An 18,658-nucleotide genomic window follows, 5' to 3' on the forward strand; every position below is an offset into this window, starting at 1 on the left:
TTTGTATGGTTTAGTTTTACGCTGGGCAGTGCCTTTACTCACAAGGCCATTGCAAGCAAGCCCTTATCAATTCATTGGGTGAATATCTGTCTATTTATTACATTATTCAATTCTAATTAGACAACACATACTTACCCTGGGTAGCTACAAGCAATGAACTTTAAGGATGCAATGAAGGCAGTTTTTGCAGTGGTACTCCATAAAACACAGCCTTCAGCTATATTATCAAATGAATCAAGCTGCACAACATCTTTGTCACAAACTGATATTTATTAATTGTCATTGCATCATGCTCTTTTAATATTTACTATCCTGCACACTCCATAGAATTTCAGTCATAACCAATGCAGCTTGAAGTAGGTTTGTTGTGAGCAGGCTAAACCTATCTACAGAGGTCATGAATTTTTGCATTGCTTAGAAAATGAATCAGTGATAGTCCTTACATCAAACCCAGTAGCTCCTTGAAGCCACCTTAGCTCTTCACAGGTGTAGTGTACAGCAGAATGATCAATATTAAACTCGACAACAATAAACTTTTTGCAATATAAACATGTAAAATACTGAAACCATACGCTACGCAGGGCATCAGCTTTTTGAGGAGGAATCAACTTGCATTTAGAAAAATGTCCCAAGGTGCTTCACAGTGGCATAGCTGAGCCAATTAACAAGATATTCAATGGGGAGGGAAAGAGGTGGGTTTTAGGAAGAAATTTAAAAAGGGGGAGGAGGAAGGTGGAGAGCCGAATTTCAACGTATGTGACTTAGCCGGTTGAAGGCACGACTGAAGGTAGAGGGGGTTGCACAAGAGGCCAAAGTCAGATGGACAGAAGATTTGGGGCAAGGGCGAGTTGTAATGTTGAAGGATGTTAAAGATAGGTATGGGCATGGCCATGAAGGGATTTCAAATACAAGGATGAGATTTTTTTTTTTAATTTGTGGCTTTGAGGAACTAGAAGAAAATGTAGCTCAGCAAGGACAGGGGGTGATGGGTTAGCAAGATTAGTTGTGGACATGGTAGTTAGCTTCCACATGTACACTGATGACATTCACCTCATCCCCTCTACTGCCTCAGTCTGTGTTGTCAGACTGTTTGTCCAACATCCAATCTTGGATGAGCCATTATTTTCTCTAAATGTTGGGAAGGCTGAAGTCATGGGGCCAGATTTTGCTTTCAGCAGTGAACGGTGCCAGCCGATCATTACACTAGCACTTGCTCAAACATTCTATGGGGTTTTGCACTGGAACTTGCTGTAATTGAGCGCCAAAAAGTACAGCACCCTCTACAGAGCCTCTGGGATCTGTATGAACAGGGAAAGCAAGTGTGCATCTCCTTAACCAATCAGATTGAAGAATCGTTAATGAGCAGTGCAGAGTGTGAACCAGGAAGTGTCGTTAGCATCATGAATTCAATGTCAAATCAGGTGGGGGGGGGGGGGGGGCAGAGAGAGATTGGAGAGAGAAAAAACAAGAGACAGAAAGAAAAAGTTTTTTTTAAGTTTTTTTTTTAAGTATTTAAAAAAAAATCTCCAACAATAATTAGCAGCTGAAGGAATGAGACTTCACTTGTAAAAGTGAATTCAATGCCAGCTTGTTTGGCAGTAATTAAGACTCATCACACTATTAAAAGGGTACTTACACTGGAACGGACAAGCCCTAACCTTCTCTGGTAATCTTAGCTTGTATCCATGAGCTGAATACTAGTAAGAGTTTAGAGCACATCCATAGCACTGCAGGGCAAATGACTGCATGGGGGTGATGGTACAGTAAAGTGTAGAAATGCAATGGTCATAGGGGATTCAATAGTCAGCCATTTCTGCAACCGTCGATGTGACTCCCACAAGGTGGGTTGCCTCCCTGGTGCCAGAACAAAGGACATCAGAGTGCAGAACATCTTGGGGGGGGGGGGGGGGTGAGGCAGTTGGGGAGAAGGGGATCAGCCAGAAGTCATGATGCATGTGGGAACCAATTACATAAAAAGGAAAAGGGTTGAGGGCCTGCAAGTCAGTTTCAGAATCTAGGGAGGAAACCTGGATTACTCGGTCACGTGCTAGTAAGTATAGGAATAATAGGATAAAATAGGTTAGCCCCGGCTGGAGAAATGGTGCAGCAAGGAGGGCTTTAGATTCCTGGGACATTTGGACCAGTTCTGGGGTAGAAGGGACCTATCCAAGGTGGACAGATTGCACCTCAACAGAGCTGGGACCAATATCCCGGATGAAACATGGAGAAACAAGGTGCAGAGGACTGGGAGAGGCAAATAGCATTGGTGTAAAGAACAGTTCGGAAACAGGAGTGATCAGACAGGGAACAAATGTGAAACAGTCCAAAATGGGTTTGGAGTGCATATACGTAAATGCACAGTGTGGTGAGCTGCAGGCACAAGTCGACACATAGTCGCAATAACCGAGACCAGGCTCGAAGGGAAAGATTGGGAACATAAAATATTCCTGGTTACCAGATAGTCAGGAAAGACAGGAAAGGAAAACAAAAGGGGTGGGTGGGGGGCGCAGCGACAGGGGGTTGGTTGGTAGTATTGATCACTGGAGGGGGATTATGCAGTTCAGGAGCCAAAGACAGAGTCTATTTGGTTAGAATTAAGGAATAGAGGAGCAATTGCGCAACTGAGTGCATACTATGGGCTCAAGTTTCGGCCCGAGTTGCTCCTATTTTTTTGGAGCAACTAGTTTAGAATGGAGCATCTTAGAAATTGCAATTCTCGGCATTTAGTTTGCTCCAGTTCTAGTGAGTTAGAATAGTTTATTTTTAGAACAGTTTTTTTTAAAGGGGGCGTGTCCAGCCACTTGCACCTGTTTTGCAAGTTTATGCAGCAAAAACTAACTTCGAATGGAGTAAGTGTAGATTTTTGTATGCTCAGAAAAACCTTGCCTACACTTTAGAAATTAGTCGCAGGGAACCAGAGATAGTGGAGGGGAAGGGAAGTTTACAAGCATTAAACACTTCACCTTTACAAATAAAGAGCCATCAATAATAAATAAACCAATAAATCAACCAATAAATCAATCACTATAACGTTTTGAAAATGACTACACCATCCCACACCATAACTATTTTTTGATGTAGTAAATTTGCTAATTAACTGTTGACATGCCGAATCAAAACTGACTATCTCAGCCAGTTCCTCCGAACGTACATCTTGGATTACAAGCTTACTGCTTCATGCATTGCTAAATCAGACGTGCTTCAGAACTGTCCCTCCTTTACCATATGGATTGCTTTTACAGAATCCTAGGTAAACTAACACAAATCTACACGCAACAGGTAGGTGGAGATAAAAGCTGCATAAAGTACTTTAAAACATCCAGTAACATAGGATCATTACACCCTCGTGACTTTTGTAAGTTTATAAAATTATTGGAAGGTGTCTGCACAACAATACATTTTTAGCTTTGTCATTGTAAACCTCCAAATGGCTGAGCCACTGTGAGAAAGCTCATTGTAATTGCTTCTTCAGAAATTAATGCAAAAACACACAACTTCATGGGATGGGGAGAACAGACACATGTTTAGGAACAAGCCCATCCCTTTTTAAATAATCTCAACCTCAGAAACCCAGCTTTTCCCCATACCCTTCAATTATTTTCTCTCTAGAAACTTATCTTGAACTCATTTATTCCAGACTTTATGTTCTTTATAGTACTCCCGGCTGAACGCGGCAGGCACTGTTCCTGCAGGTCACAGCAGGGAGCCCATTCGGCCAGGGCTAGGGACGGTGTTCTTCGGGCAATTATATCACCCGTCAAACTTTGAAGTCTGCACTTGAAGCCACAGGAGATCCTGTTCTTCAAATAAGTAGACATTGTGACTTCCCTCTGGCTAGTTTTCAACTAATTAAAACTCCACTTAGAATAGGAAGGTGCATTTATATTCAAAGTAAGCTGGGTGCACAGCCAAGACTACTCTTAAAATAGCTAGATGATCCTAAATATTAAATTATATACACGTTCTTAGATTTCGCTCATTTGGTAGGCTTGTTCAAAAATCACTCGAGGTTTTTGGTTTTAAAAAAATTGTATACTTTTAAACCCAGCATTTAGGAGCGTTGAAATGATTGACACCCACGCAGCCTGCAGAGATTCGGGGGCAGGGAGCTGCTGCACATGCACGCGCACTCTAGCTCGCATGTGCACAGGTCCCGGCACGGTTTTCAGCGCCGGGTCCCGGCTCCGCCCCTCGTGCTGCGCCATGCCGAGGGCCTTCATCGTTCCAGCTGTGGGGAGAATTGCAAGTTAAGTTTTAGGCGTGGTTTTTGTTCTCAAAAGTCGGCGCAGCTCACGGAGTTGCACCGTTCTAAGCGTGGGGGCAAACTTGGGCCCTATAGACCACCAAATAGTGGGAGGGAGATAGAGGAGCACATTTGCAGGCAAACTACAGAACTGTATAGAATAGTAATACTGGGGAACTTCCATTATCCTAATATGGACTGGGATAGTAACAATGCAAGGGCAAAGAGGGAGGAATTCCTGAACAGCCCAGCGAGGAAGGAAGCAGTGGTGGATCTAGTTCTGAGGAATGACGTGTGACAACTGGAACATGTTTCAGTGGGGGAAGCATTTGAGGAAGTGATATCATCAGATTTAGAAAAGTTATGGAAAAGGACACGGTACAATCAAGTGTAAAAATACTGAACTGAAGGAGGGTTAACTTCAATGGGTTGAAAAGGGATCTGGCCCAGGTGGATTGGAATCAAAGATTGGTAGGCAAAACAGTAATTTAACAATGGGAAACCTTCAAAGAGGACATTGTTTGAGTACAGAGTGAACACGTTTCTATGAAGTGGAAAGGAACTCATCCAAAGTTAGAGTTCCCTGAATGACTAAAGATATAGGGTTGAAATTGGTCGACATACCGCCGCGTACCGCCCAAAAATGTGATTTTGGTCAAAAAGCACCTACATACCGTTGACATACTGCTCGGCGGAATATTCACTACTGACATACCGCTGTGCTGGACCGCCCGCATACCACTCAACGGGCCCAAGTTTCCACATGATTTGCGCCTGATTTTTTAGGAGCAACTGTGGAGAACGGACTATCTTAGAAATCGCAATTCTCCACATTTTTTTTTCTGCAGTTCTCGTCAGTTAGAACAGTTTCACTTTGGAACAGAATTTTTTCTTCAAAAGGGGGCGTGTCCGGCCACTGACGCCTGATTTGAAAGTTTCCACAGTGAAAACGTACTCCAAACTAACTTAGAATGGAGCAAGTGAAGACAAGGTTTTACACAATGTTAAGTGGGTGGGAATGGGCGGAGTGCACGGATCCGGCATTTTGGAAATTGGGAACTGTCAGCTAAAGCAGTACCTCTATTTCTGAGGTGAACAGTAATTTTACAGTGCGCTTTAGATTGGAAAAGGTATTTTTATTGTTAATGAGTAACTTTAGAAGGCATTTTAGGTAATTTGTTTCAGCGAAAAATATTTTGGAGATTTAAAAGGAATGGGACCTGTATTATCTCAGCCTGTATTGCTGATAACCTGTCTAAGGAACCAGATGTGAGAAAGCTTATTGAGCAGAGTTATAAAAGAGTAATGGAGGAGGTTGCAGGCTGATGAGGAGGGAGGAGGGAGGAGGCCTTACCCACAAAGGATTTTCAGGGAGAAGCGTACATACTTGGATCTGACCGATCGACAGTGCGTTCGATGGCTGCGTTTCGGAAAAGAGGTCACTGAGATTTGCCAGCTCATTAAGGCCGATCTGCAGCCCAGTACCACCAATCTTACTGCACTGTGGAGATGAAGGTGACTATGGCACTTTCCTTTTATGCATGTGGCTCTTTTCAGGCATCAGCTGGAGACATATGCTATTTCTCAGTATGCTACTCATCAGTGCATTCGACAGGTAACCAAAGTACTGTATGCATGCTGGATGGAATTTATAAACTTCCCAATGACCAGGGAGGCACACAGTGACAGGGCTTTGGGATTTGCACACATTGGCGGCTTCCCCAAGGTACAGGGTGCTATTGACGGTTTCCATATTGTCCTGCGAGCACCATTGCACTCCCTCAACGTGCAGCTCGTCTGCGACCATACACAACGCATAATGGCAGTGAATGCCAACTTTCCAGGGAGCATCCATGATGCGCACATCTTGCGTGAGAGCAGTATGTCTGACCTGCAAGTCTGAGCCACAAGGTAAATGCTGGATGCTGGGGGACAAACGGTACGGCCTTGCCACCTGGCTCTTGACCCCCTCTGCGGAACCCTCACCGATACGTGTGGCTATATGGCTCTTACTGTAACATAATTGAGAAGACAATTGGGAGTGCTGAAGCAACGCTTTCAATGCTTGGACCACTCGGGAGGCAAGCTGCAATACTACCTTGAGCAGGTTGCTCAGTTCACAGTGGTGTGTTGCATGTTGCATAATTTAGCAATCATGCAGGGACAGGAATTGCCACAGGGGACTGCGGGAGCACCTGAGTAGAGAGTGCAGGAGACGGAGGAAGAAGAAGAGGACAATGAGGAGCAGGAGGATGATGAGGATCTTGCAGCTGAACCCCATGCGCGCCCCCCCCACCATCAAACCACCGGAGGGCACGCGGAGCGTCTGCCACTGCAAAATTGTTACGTCAGCAGCTCATAAATGAACGCTTTGCTTGAATGTGGAGAGCTGCGTTTTGGGACCCTGATGACTGTTATCCCAAAAGTTTTACACTGTACAAGAGTGCTTAAATTCAATTCAAATGTTAATGTAAAAAACATAACAATTTTAAAACTTAACTATAAAACTAACAACTTTAACAAACTTTCACTTGGGACTATTCCCCCTTTTTTACTCCCACCCTTCCCTTTCCCAGTGCCCCAGGGTGTGGACCTCCACGTGTTGATACCAAGCTGGCAAACAGCACCGCACCCCAAGGCATTGCAGGCACAATAAATGGGACCTCAGGAGAAGCTTGCCATGTACAAGACAATGCTTCAGGGCTGGAAGATGTCAGCTCCCCACCCTCAGGTGATGTCGACCTGACTACTATGGCACGGGGGGGGGGGGGGGGGGGGGGGAGGGCTCCGCGCCATGTCCCGATCCCATTGATTGTCGCATGGCTTTGACGGCTTACTCCATTGCAGCAATCATGCGCAACCTTTCCTCCGACTGCCACTCTGATAGAGCCGTGATGTTTGTGGCTATTGTAGTCATGGCTGTGAGCAGCTCTCGACCTATATTAGAGACACAACACACACATACACATCATCATCATCGTGTGACACTTGCATGGTACATAGGCACATGGTGGGGGCGGGGTGCATAAATAAAATTACTCTTGCTACCCTCACCAGGTCGTTTCCCCCCCCCCCTCATCCCCCAAAGCAGTACAACTGAATGCCGTAAGAGGTGGGTGGGGTGGGGTGGGGTTTTCCATGACCACCCTTTGTTAGCTCGGCGTACCTCTGTTATATGCCCCAGAAGGGCAGGTAACTCCGTCTCATCGAAGGCAGGCGCCCTCAACCTCCCCTCCTTCTCGACGTTCCTGCGCTTTGATTTATTTTTTTAACATTGCCATAATCTTTCTATTTGTATGACTTTTGCTTTGTTAAATATCTTGGTCTTCAAACTGAACAATTATTAGTTGTTAGGAATATATTTGCACTGTGCTATGTATTTTTCAAGTAACGGGCCGCCGACTCGCTGGTTGCTCCTCCTCACTCTCTCTCCCTTCTCTTCAACTCACTGCGCATGCGCAGGTGACCCCTGAAATCGTGGGTAAAACGCTTCTGTAAAAAAAAGAAAAAAATTCACGCATGCGCAGTTCAGTGCCACACCGACCATCAAACAGAAAGTCGATCTGGTTCGACTACAAGGATACATACCGCCCGATGCAGACCACTGAAAAATTTTGACCTCATAGGGGTTAAAATGAGACCTAAAACAGAGGCTTTTGTCAGATTCATAATACAGAAGAAAATCAAGCTGAATAAAGTACTCTGCAGATCTGGAGAGAATAAGAGGGGGCAAAGTGAAAGTATGAGAATAGATTAGCGCCCAACATAAAAGGGAACCCAAAAGTCTTTTATAAATATATAACTACTAAAAGGGTAGTCAAAGGAAGAGTGGGGTCGATTAGGGCCAAGAAAAATAGATCTTGAAAGCAGAGGGCATGGCTGATGTACTAAATATGAGTACTTTGCATCTGTCTTCACTAGAGAAGAGAATGCTGCCAATGCAGCAATAATCATCATAGGCAGTCCCTCAGAATCGAGGAAGACTTGCTTCCACTCCCAATGCGAGTTCTTTGATGGCTGAACAGTCCAATACGAGAGCCACAGACCCTGTTACAGGTGGGACAGACATTCGTCGAGGGAAGGGGTGGGTGGGGCTGGTTTGCCACGCACTCCTTCCGCTGCCTGCGCTTGGCCTCTTCATGCTCTTTGCGTTGAGACTCGAAGAGCTCAACGCCCTCCCGGATGGACTTTCTCCACCTCAGGCGGTCTGTGGCCAGGGTCTCACAGGTATCAGTGGCGATGGCGCACTTTACCAGGGAGGCTTTGAGGGTGTCCTTATAACGTTTCCGCCGTCCTCCTTTGGCTCGTTTACCATGAAGGAGCTCCGCATAAAGCATTTGCTTCGGGAGTCTCGTATCTGGCATGCGTACTATGTGGCCTGCCCAGCAAAGATGATCGTGTGGGGTCAGTGCTTCAATACTGGGGGTGTTAGCCTGGTCGAGGACACTGATGTTGGTGCGCCTGTCCTCCCAGGGGATTTGCAGGATCTTGCAGAGACATCGTTGGTGATATATCTCCAGTGACTTGAGGTGCCTTCTGTACACCGTCCATGCCTCAGATCCATACAGGAGTAAAGGAGGAGGCAGCAGCGATATTGGATCGGATAAAAATAGAGGTACTCAAACGGTTGGCAGTCCTCAAAGTCCAGATGGGAAGTGTCCTAGATTACTGAAGGAAGTAAAGATGGAAATTCCAGAGGCTCTGGCCACCATCTTCCAATCCTCCTGAGATATGGAAGTTGTGCCAGAGGACTGGATGATTGCAAATGTTACACCCGCTTAAAAAGGGGAGGGGGATAAACCTGGCAACTACAGACCAGTCAGCCTAACGTCAGTGATGGGTAAAGTTTGAGACATTGGGCAGAAAATTGCGGCCTCACTGGGTGTGTACGCAGTGCGCACGTACCCGGCGAGACCTCGCAAAAGCCGGTTCTCGGGGCGCGATGCGCATGTACTGAGAATCGACTTTTACAATCTGTCAAAATAGCTTCAGACAGATCCTACACATCCCCGCAAGAAGGACATCCACGCGGGAGTGGCCATTTGCCCAACTCATGCCCAGCGAATGTCCTTCAAACTTTTACGCCTGGTAAAAGACGTACAGCTTACTTTTACCAGCATAACACTTAAAACATAGAAAAATTTAATTTATTCATTTTTATATTAAAACCGTGTCCATTAAGATGAGTTTATTTTTAACCCCATTAAGACATTAAAAAAAAATCAATTAACATTTAATTACAATTAATTTTAAATATGTGAAGTGATTTTTAAAAAATTTATTGTGCTGTGTTTCTTGTTTTAGTGGGTTATTCGCATTGATAGTAATTAGAGCCCATACAAACAGAGCTCCCATTATCATGAGAATACTAGATAGTGATTTGTGGTCCAGGTCCATGTGATTACAGTAGATGTGTTCGTACGTCGAAGATATGTCCCTGTACCTGCGCAGCAAATGAAGACCTCCGACCGGAATCCTACGTTACTCCAGGACCAACAGCTAGTTTTGTAGATTTTTTTTTTTTCGGGTCAGATGCGTTCATATGAAGAAAGACTCCAACCGCAATTTTCGGCCCAATAATCCGGGGAAAAAATTGGCAATTAGAAAAGTATGGGCTAATAAAATGAAAATCAGCAGAGATTTGTTAAAGGCAATCACATTTGACTAATTTGATTGAGTTCTTTAATAAAGTAATGGAGAGGGTAGTGTGGTTTATGATGTGCATATGGACTTTCAAAAGGCGTTTGACAAAATACCACATAGAACATTACATTTCAGACAGCAACTTCTGGTTTTCCATGTTTTAACTGCACGTGTGGTCTCCAGAAGTTGCTGTCCAATTTCCAGAGATAACTATAAGCGCTGTTAGCCTCACTCCCGCCAATCGTTACCAAATATTGGACGTATTAATCAGTAACTCGATCATAAATGCATGATGAAAAACTACGTGAACGAACGAATCAGATGGGAGACCTGAGCTGTACAGTGGTGCAGTAAACGAGGAAGCTAAAGAACATGTGCCATCAGTTATTTCTCCGAATCTGGCACAAAAGACTAAAATGATATCCTTCACCATTATTCAAAGTTGGTCAAAAATCAATTCTACGGTATTACAGGGCTGGCCTGCAGCATCTTGTGGGCAACAAAACAAGAAAACTTCCAACTAACATAGTTCAATGTAATCATAGGTATTTGAACCATTGCCTTGTCAAGATTTACACTACTTGAGTGTTCACAGTCAAAGGTTACAGGAGCTCCAACCAAGACAACATGGTATTCCATCCAAAGCCACAAAGACAGACCAACTCCTTCTCAGCAAGTCGCAGCAGAAATCATTTTTAAATTGATACAGCATTGCACCCATCTAAAATATATTTTTTTTAAATGAATAATCTAGAGATGTGTGTTGCCTGAGACAGGGAGAGTCCTCAGGTTACTACGGAGAGTCTGATCTGCTTGTTGCATTGTCTGTTTGGTCTAAGTGCCATAATATGAAAATAGTTGCCTTCCATAATTGAGCAATACTTTTCTGAAGTGCATTTTTAAGGAAGAACAGTATTTTGTGATCTTGTGTACAAGTACCACTCCCAGGGTAGCAGCAGTACAATTGGCCCTTTCTGCTGAAATGTTAGCTGCTGATCTGTAAGAAATAATTTTCCTTTTGAAAGATTATGTTGCATGAAGGATAGATAGAGCTCAAAAAGGTACTCTTTCCCTCCCCACCCCGATCAAAATTGTTTTCAAAAGGGATAGACATTCTCATTTTCTGTGTTACCATGGCAATGCTGTGCAGATTACAAACATATTTGAAAACTTATACTCCCAACACTTTAAAGTTGACAATATAATGAACATAAAACAATGATTCATACTTTCTGTTCCCACTTCGATCTTTTAATTTTACTCCATATCCAGTGATTCCTTTCCCCTTGCTCACCAAAACAAACCTCTCCCATACCCTGACCCCATCCCTCAGGTCCCCCTGCCCTAAGTTTAAACCTGTGTTTTTCCTCTAGTTTTGCTCTTATCGCTCCATATGCCCTCTCCAAGCTCATCTTGTCTGTGAGATCCACCTCCTGCTCCCTTGACCCCATTTCTTATGTTTATTCTAACTAAACTACTGACCACAGAATGTCCCTTCCTGACTGTCATGCTAGCTGACAGTTGTAAGTGATTTCCTCTTCAGGTGCTGACCCATTCCCTTTCAAAACTGCAGTCATCATTCCCCACAAAAAAAATCTGCCCTTAAACCCCATCCTAGCAAACTGCCAGCCACCTCTCCAATTTTTCCTTTCAGCTCCCGTCAGAAATCCTTTAACAGGTCATCACCTCCCAAATCCATCCATATCTTTCCTGTAACTCCCTGCTTGAATCTCTCCAATCTTTTTCCCAGTTCTCCCACAGTACAGACATGGTCCTAACCAAAGTGATTAAATGATGTTCTGTGATAGTGACCATGGTGCATTATATCCCTTCTTGACCTTCCTGCAGCCTTTGACACAGTTGACCACGCTTACTTCTTCATTATCCAGCTTAGTGAGACAGTCAATCTATTTTCGTTTCTGTAATTTTACCTCTTCAGCACAAATTAGTAGTTCCTAGCCCGAGCTACTCAATCTTGCATTGTGGTTTGCCTTCAGTTTGAAGAGGTAAAGGTATGTAATCAGGCACACCCAGCTCAGTCAAACTTGCAAAGTCCTTCTCATTGACATCTGGAGAGCTGTCCCACAGACGAGTCAAGTAACAGCCTGTCACAGTCATAATCACAGAATCATATCTATTGGCCAACTTCTCAAGACACATCACCATCCCTGGGCACGTCCTGTCTCACCAGCAAGACAAACCCACTAGAGGTGGCGGCACAGTGGTATACCGTCAGGAGGGAGTGGCCCTAGGAGTCCTGAACATTGATTCTAAAACCCATGAAGCCTCATGGTATCAAGTCAAACATGGGCAAGGAAACCTCCTGCTGAGTACCACCTACCACTCTCCTTCAGCTGATAAATCAGTGCAGCATTTTGACCACCACTTGGAATAAACACAGTAGCAATAGTACAGAATGTACTCCGATGGGAGACATCAATGTCCTTCACCAAGAGTAGCTCGGTAGCACCACTGCTGATCAAGCCCTGAAGGACCTAACTGCCCAACTGGGCTTGGAGCAGGTGGTGAGAGAACCAAGACGAGGGATAAAGCTACTTGACCTCATCCTCACGAATCTACCTGCTGCAGATGCATGTGCTCGTGATAATATTGGTAGAATTGACTACCGCACAGTCCCGTCTTCACACTAAGGACACCCATCATTGTGTTGTGTGGCACTACAGTGTTAATTGGGATAGATTCAGACCAGATCGAGTAGCTCAAAAACTGCCTTCCATGAGGCAGCAGCAGAATTGTATTCCACCACAATCTGTAACCTCATGGCCCGGCATATATCTCATGCTACCATTACCATCAAGCCAGGGGACCAGCCCTGGCTCAATGACAAGTGCCAGAAGAGGTCAGGAGAAGCTCCAAGCATACCTGAAAATGAGGTGCCAAACTGGTGAAGCTACTACACAGGACTACAATACAAAGATAGGTGGGAAAGCAAGTTGTGTGGAGGACGCAAAGAATCTGCAAATGAATATAGATAGGCTAAGTGAGTGGGCAAAAATTTGACAGATTGAGTATAATATGGGAAAATGTGAGGTTATCCACTTTGGTAGGATAAATAAAAAAGCTAATTATTTAAATGGGGAAGAGATTACAAAATGCTGCGGTACCAAGGGATCTGGGGTCCTTGTACATGAAACACAAAAGGTTAGTATGCAGGTACAGGAAGGCAAATGGAATGTTGGCCTTTATTGCAAGGACGATGGAGTATAAAAGTAGGGAAGTCCTGCTACAACTGTAAGATCACACCTGGATTACTGCATACAGTATTGGTCTCCTTATTTAAGGAAGGATATACTTGCATTGGAGGCAGTTCAGAGAAGGTTCACGAGGTGAATTCTTGAGATGAAGGGGTTGTCTTATGAAGAAAGGTTGAGCAGGTTGGGACTATACTCATTGGAGCTTAAAAGACTTGGAGGTGATCTTATTGAAACGTATAAGATTCTGAGGAGGCTTGACAGGGTAGATGCAGAGAGGATGTTTCCCCTCGTGGGGGAATCTAGAACTAGAAGGCATAGTTTCAGAATAAGGGCTCGCCCATTTAAAACAGAAAGGAGGAGGAATTTCTTCTCTGAGGGCCGTGAATCTTTGGAATTCTCTACCCCAGAGAGCTGTGGAGGCTGGCTCATTGAATGTATTTAAGGTGGAGAGACAGACAGATTTTTGAACGAAAGGATGTCAAAGGTTATGGGGAGCAGGCAGGGAAGTGGAGTTGAGGCCAAGATCAGATTAGCCATGATCTTACTGAATAGCGGAGCAGGCTCGAGGGGCCAAATGGCTTACTCCTGTTCCTATTTCTTATGTTCTTATATTACTCTGGTTTACTTTCAGCAGCGTTTATGGGTATGTGAATAAAACTGCGCAACCACTCTAGTGTGAACAAAACATTACTGCACCTTAATGTACATTTAGCATCTAATTACACGTCATAGAGGAATATTATCCTTTTCCTGTGTTCTCGGAAACAGTAATGAATGATATGGCGAGGGATCGGGTAAGGTGGAGTTGAGATCAATTACAAAGGGAGGCACATGATGCTTTTCCTATATTCCTGCAGTGCAAAATATTTCCACTACAAGCGCAGAGAAGGAAAACAATCTGAGTGGGGACATAGCACTAAAGCCTTTACTCCCTTTAAAAGATTTAAATTGCTATCTTTCAGCACTTTAAGATTCCAGACAAACCGTTAGTTAGTAGGAAGGAAAGACATTTCTGAAAGACTTACTTCTGTAATCAATTATTCTAAAAGTTTCTTTTAAATATCCATTTGACAGTCATTGTCAGCTTCTTTAAGTCAATTTGGTTCAGCAGTCACAATGCGAAATACCATATGCTTTAATCTCGACAGAAACATCATCCTATTTTAGATAAACAATGAAGATCCTGTTCTACCAACAACTTATCCCTAACCTGGTTCTGTCTGCAAGGAACTAAAGTGCAGCTTTATCCAACATTTTGCAAATACTGCATCACATCTATTATATTTTGCATAAATAATCGACAACAAAATAAAAGGATCAGCATCATACAAATTATATCAGGTAAGTAGGTTTCAGAGGCAGGGCAAGGTGACAGCAGCTTTGCAAATAATTATATAGTTCACTAGTCTTCTGCAAAAGTAGATAATCTCATGCAACTCCTTCACATTTATTAATCTTCTTTTGGAAGAACAGTTTCGATTACCATGTTGATCTTATATTAAAGTGGCATAATTTTCATCACAAGAAAATGAAGTGATAGAACAGATCAGTGAAATGTAATCAAAAGCAGGAAATGATAAGATTGCCTACCATTGGTAGGGTCTTACTCAGTCTTCGAAGCCCAATGCTTCCCCCTTTAGTGATGGTACCTGTTGTGACAGACCAGGATATCCTTGTGGTTTTTTTTTAAAGAAATGAACTGCAGACCCAATTCCTGTGACTAATCTCGAGCGAGAAGAAGTGAAATAACACTCCTCCCTGAAAACAGTGGCTAAATGGTGGCCTATAGTTATGAGTGCCAGCAGCTTTCCAGTACCTCACCTGGAGAAAAACTTTTGTAAGAACGTTGAAAGAACTCCATTTTACCACAGCTTTTTCAGCAGACCAGGGTAGATGTTAAAACAAGCTAGAATAAAATCTACAGTACTGTGACCATCAATTCAAGTAAAGCACTCCTGAGTTAGAGAGAGATCATTTCTTCGAGATGTGAAGAGGACATGTTACAACTGAACTATACTATGCCAAGCAAATTTAGATGTCGAGCCTGGTATGAGACTAAAAGCCCTCAAGGTTGCTTGGCCTAGTTAGATTTAGCAACTTGTATTTCCTCTAAAAGGGTATTTATTCCACATAATCAGCAAGTTGGAGAATGCAGCAACATGATCATTGTCCAACAGAATTAATCCTATATAGGAGAAACCCAAAAGCAAGAATGCTTTCCAGTCAGTCATTAAATTTAACATCAATGCAGTAGCAACATGTAAAATGTACAAAACTACCAGCTTTATTTTTGAAATATTACTTTATATTAGTGAGAAAGTCAATCCAAGAGATTTTTGCTTAAATTCTGCATCCAATAGATTTTGGTGTTTTGCTGAACATCATGATTCCCATTTAGCCGCTGTACCTTTTGGCATCAGGTGCATAGCTTTTAAAGCAGGTACTGTATTAGGGAATGTATGATTCTATTGTGTAATAAAATGGGTAATATTTACTTGCCACGAATCAAAAACTAATATGGTTCCTACATTGAAATAAATTGATTAGCTATATTTAAATTCTTGAAATTGTAACAAATCTCATGCTCCCAGTCTATTAGTAATGCTGTTACTATTACATCAAACAGATAAAAAGCACATTTTCTCCATCACACCACAAGCAAGGCCAACAGATAATTTATTGTAATTCCTCTGCACTTTATTCTAACTTCCTGTGTCATGATTGAGTTTTTTGATTTTGAGTGCTTTGATGAAGTAATGGAGAGGGTTGATAAGGGTAGTGCGGTTGATGGTGTATATGGACTACTCCAAAGATGCTGCCTGACCCGTGGAGTGTGACCAGCGTTTTCTGTTTTTATTTCGGATTTCCAGCATCTGAGCGCGTTTTGCTTTCGTGATGAATAACCAGTTCACCTAGTGTTGGAGGTGTTGTTTCTGGAGCCATCTGTGCTGTGGTTCAATAATGAGGAAAGTTTCAATGGATTCTGAATTCCTGACCTTTAGAGTCACGTATGAGAGGAGACGTTCCTCCTCAGGTTGGTATCTGCGAAGCTGCCTTTGTGCTCTCAAAGGCTGATTGAATCATGTTTATAGGGGCAATTAGCGCTGATGTGCAGGATCGTCAGTAGGAGCATGTGTGTCATCTTTCAGAATGCAGAATTGCTTCCTTAGTTTAATAGAGCTCTTATTAAATGCACATTGTTGTTACACCTGAGGAAGTGCAACATTAAAGCCATTCACTTTATAATGTTAAGCAGTTGGCATCTAAATTAGGTCACTCAGCACGGAAAGGGGGTGAAATCCCCTTGTTTGACGGCGGTAACATCCGGGAGGCGAGACATTCTGCGCCAGGCACGGAAGTCCCGCCCCTCACGAAAAATTGGGATTACCGCCCCCAGATAGGAAGTGGAAGGCACAATAACGCACTCCACTTCCTTTCTGGGGCGGTAGTGCGGCGGACGGGAGCGGGACGCAGCGTCACGCACTGGGCCGCTCAGCACTGCCCCGTAAGAGGGGCTTCCCCCTTCATTAAAGGGAAGGGCCCAAGCTGCAAACTCTGCACTGATGAAACAGGCCTCCCTGCACCACCAGGGAGTAGGAGGGGTGCCGTGACAACAGCCCGCTGCTTGAGCAGAGTGCCAGGCTGACCAATCGCGGCATGGACCCCGCGATCGAAGCCACTAACGGGACGCGGCAGACAGCCAGCAGATTTTTTTCTTTTAAGTATCGCCCCGCGAGCGGCCAGCAGCCCCGGTAACATCCTCCGAAGCTGTCCTATTCTTGTTCCGGGGCGACAACGGCGGAGTGGGGTGGGACACTACGGGTTACTGCTGCCGCTAAATTCCCGTGGAATTTAGTGGGCGTTGTTAGCAAGTGTGCCCCCGGGCGTAAAGTCTTGTGCGCCCCAGGGGGCGCTAACAGGAAGCACAAATGATCCAAATTTCTAGGCCAAACTGTCTGAAGTTAGGTATTTTCTTAGAATGATACAGCACAGAAGGAGACCGTTCGGCCCATTGTGTCTGTGCCGGCTCTGTGAAAGAGCTATCCAATTAGTCCAACTCCCCCCTGCTCTTTCCCCATAGCCCTGCAAATTTTTCCTTTAAAAATCCATTTTAATGGAGAGATGAGAGAAAAAGTGCTGCTGTTTGAGTAAGCCCTGCGATTTTAACATTAATTAATTCCACCCTTCACCCACTCAGAAAAATCCCCAAATTAGGGCTAAACCCACCTGAAAACTGGATGTCAATGTTCCCATTTTCAGTTCAGCTGTGACACAGGCTGCCAATTTTCCCCATTTAACACAGGGAACACTCCAACACTCTGTAAAGATGAGTTGCCTCAAGATGGAGCACAAGAACAAAAGAAATAGGAGTAGGAGGCCATTTGGCCCCTTGAGCCAGCTGTGTCATTCAATATGATCATGGCTGATCTTCTACCTGAACTCCACTTTCCCGCCCGATCCCCATATCCAGAGCTTCAACCACCTGTTTCACATATAGAACATGGGAATTATGAGATGGACAAAGGGCAAGATCCATCTAGTTCACCTTCTACCTGGTAGTCACAATACAACAATAATGGAGTTGTTGACTAATCACAGCAATTAATCTCTACCAATGAGTCTACAACAGATGCAGACATGAGGCGAGGAAAACCCCCAGTGAAAGAAATAAAGATTGCATTTATGTAGCACCTTTCTTGACCACCAGCCATCCTAAAGCACTTTACAGACACTGAAGTAATTTTGGTGTGCAGTCACTGTTGTAATGTAGGAAACTCAGCAAGCTCCCACAAACAGTAATGTGCTAATGGTCAGATAATGTGTTTTAGTGATGTTGATTAAGGGATAAATATTGGCCAGGACACGAGGAATAACTGCCCTGCTTCAAAACAGTGCCACTGGATATCGTATGTCGACCGAAGAGCAGACGGGGCCTCGGTTTAATGTCTCATCCGAAAGACAGCACCTCCAACACTGCAGCTCCCCCTCAGCACTGGAGTGTCAGCTTAGATTGCTGGAGTGGGAGTTGAACCCACAACCTACGGGCTACAGCAGGCGAGTGCTACCCACTGAGCCACTTGCTGAGACACAGTGGAGAGCAACTTTGGGAACCACAGATTCAAAGTCACCTGTTCCTCTCCAGCATGCTACACTCACCACATTGCCATGTCTCAAATTACTCTCATACTTTATCACAAAATGTTGTTTTCTGAAAGAAATCTATCCAATTTACATTTGAATCAATACGAACTGCTCCTCGCGGCTCCCTAGGCAGCTCGTTCCAAAGATTGACCCCACGCTCACTGAAATATTGTTTCCGCAGATTAGTTTTGAATTCAGCCCCTTCAAGCGCAGGCTGTGTCCTCCGGGGCCCGGTCAGATATTAATCACACCCAGCGTGGCGGCAGTCCCAACCTTGCTTCTTTGCCTGTTTCCCCTCGTCCTGCAGACATGGCCTAAAGGTCGCCAACCCGAAACGTTAACGCTGTTTCTCTCTCCACAGATGCTGCCTGACCTGCTGAGATTTAAAGCATTCCCAGAAGAGGCATGGGCCAGC

At 44.1% G+C, this 18,658-nt stretch overlaps 1 protein-coding gene across 9 annotated transcripts in view; it reads right to left on the reverse strand.

The window, feature by feature from the left end:
- Positions 1-18,658, reverse strand: part of sgms1b (sphingomyelin synthase 1b) — a 163,056-nt gene that overhangs the window by 36,970 nt on the left and 107,428 nt on the right. Inside the window, exon 1 of one of the 9 annotated variants that reach the window (XM_070876887.1) lies at positions 9,687-9,820. The exons of the other annotated variants lie outside the window; for them this stretch is intronic. The gene's annotated coding sequence lies outside the window, so the exon portion shown is untranslated. Of the gene's footprint in view, positions 1-9,686; positions 9,821-18,658 lie in introns of those variants that run through there. 9 annotated transcript variants of the gene reach the window in all.

Source organism: Pristiophorus japonicus, chromosome 3 (assembly GCF_044704955.1).
Source record: "Pristiophorus japonicus isolate sPriJap1 chromosome 3, sPriJap1.hap1, whole genome shotgun sequence".
In the NCBI taxonomy this organism is placed as follows: Eukaryota; Metazoa; Chordata; class Chondrichthyes; family Pristiophoridae; genus Pristiophorus; species Pristiophorus japonicus.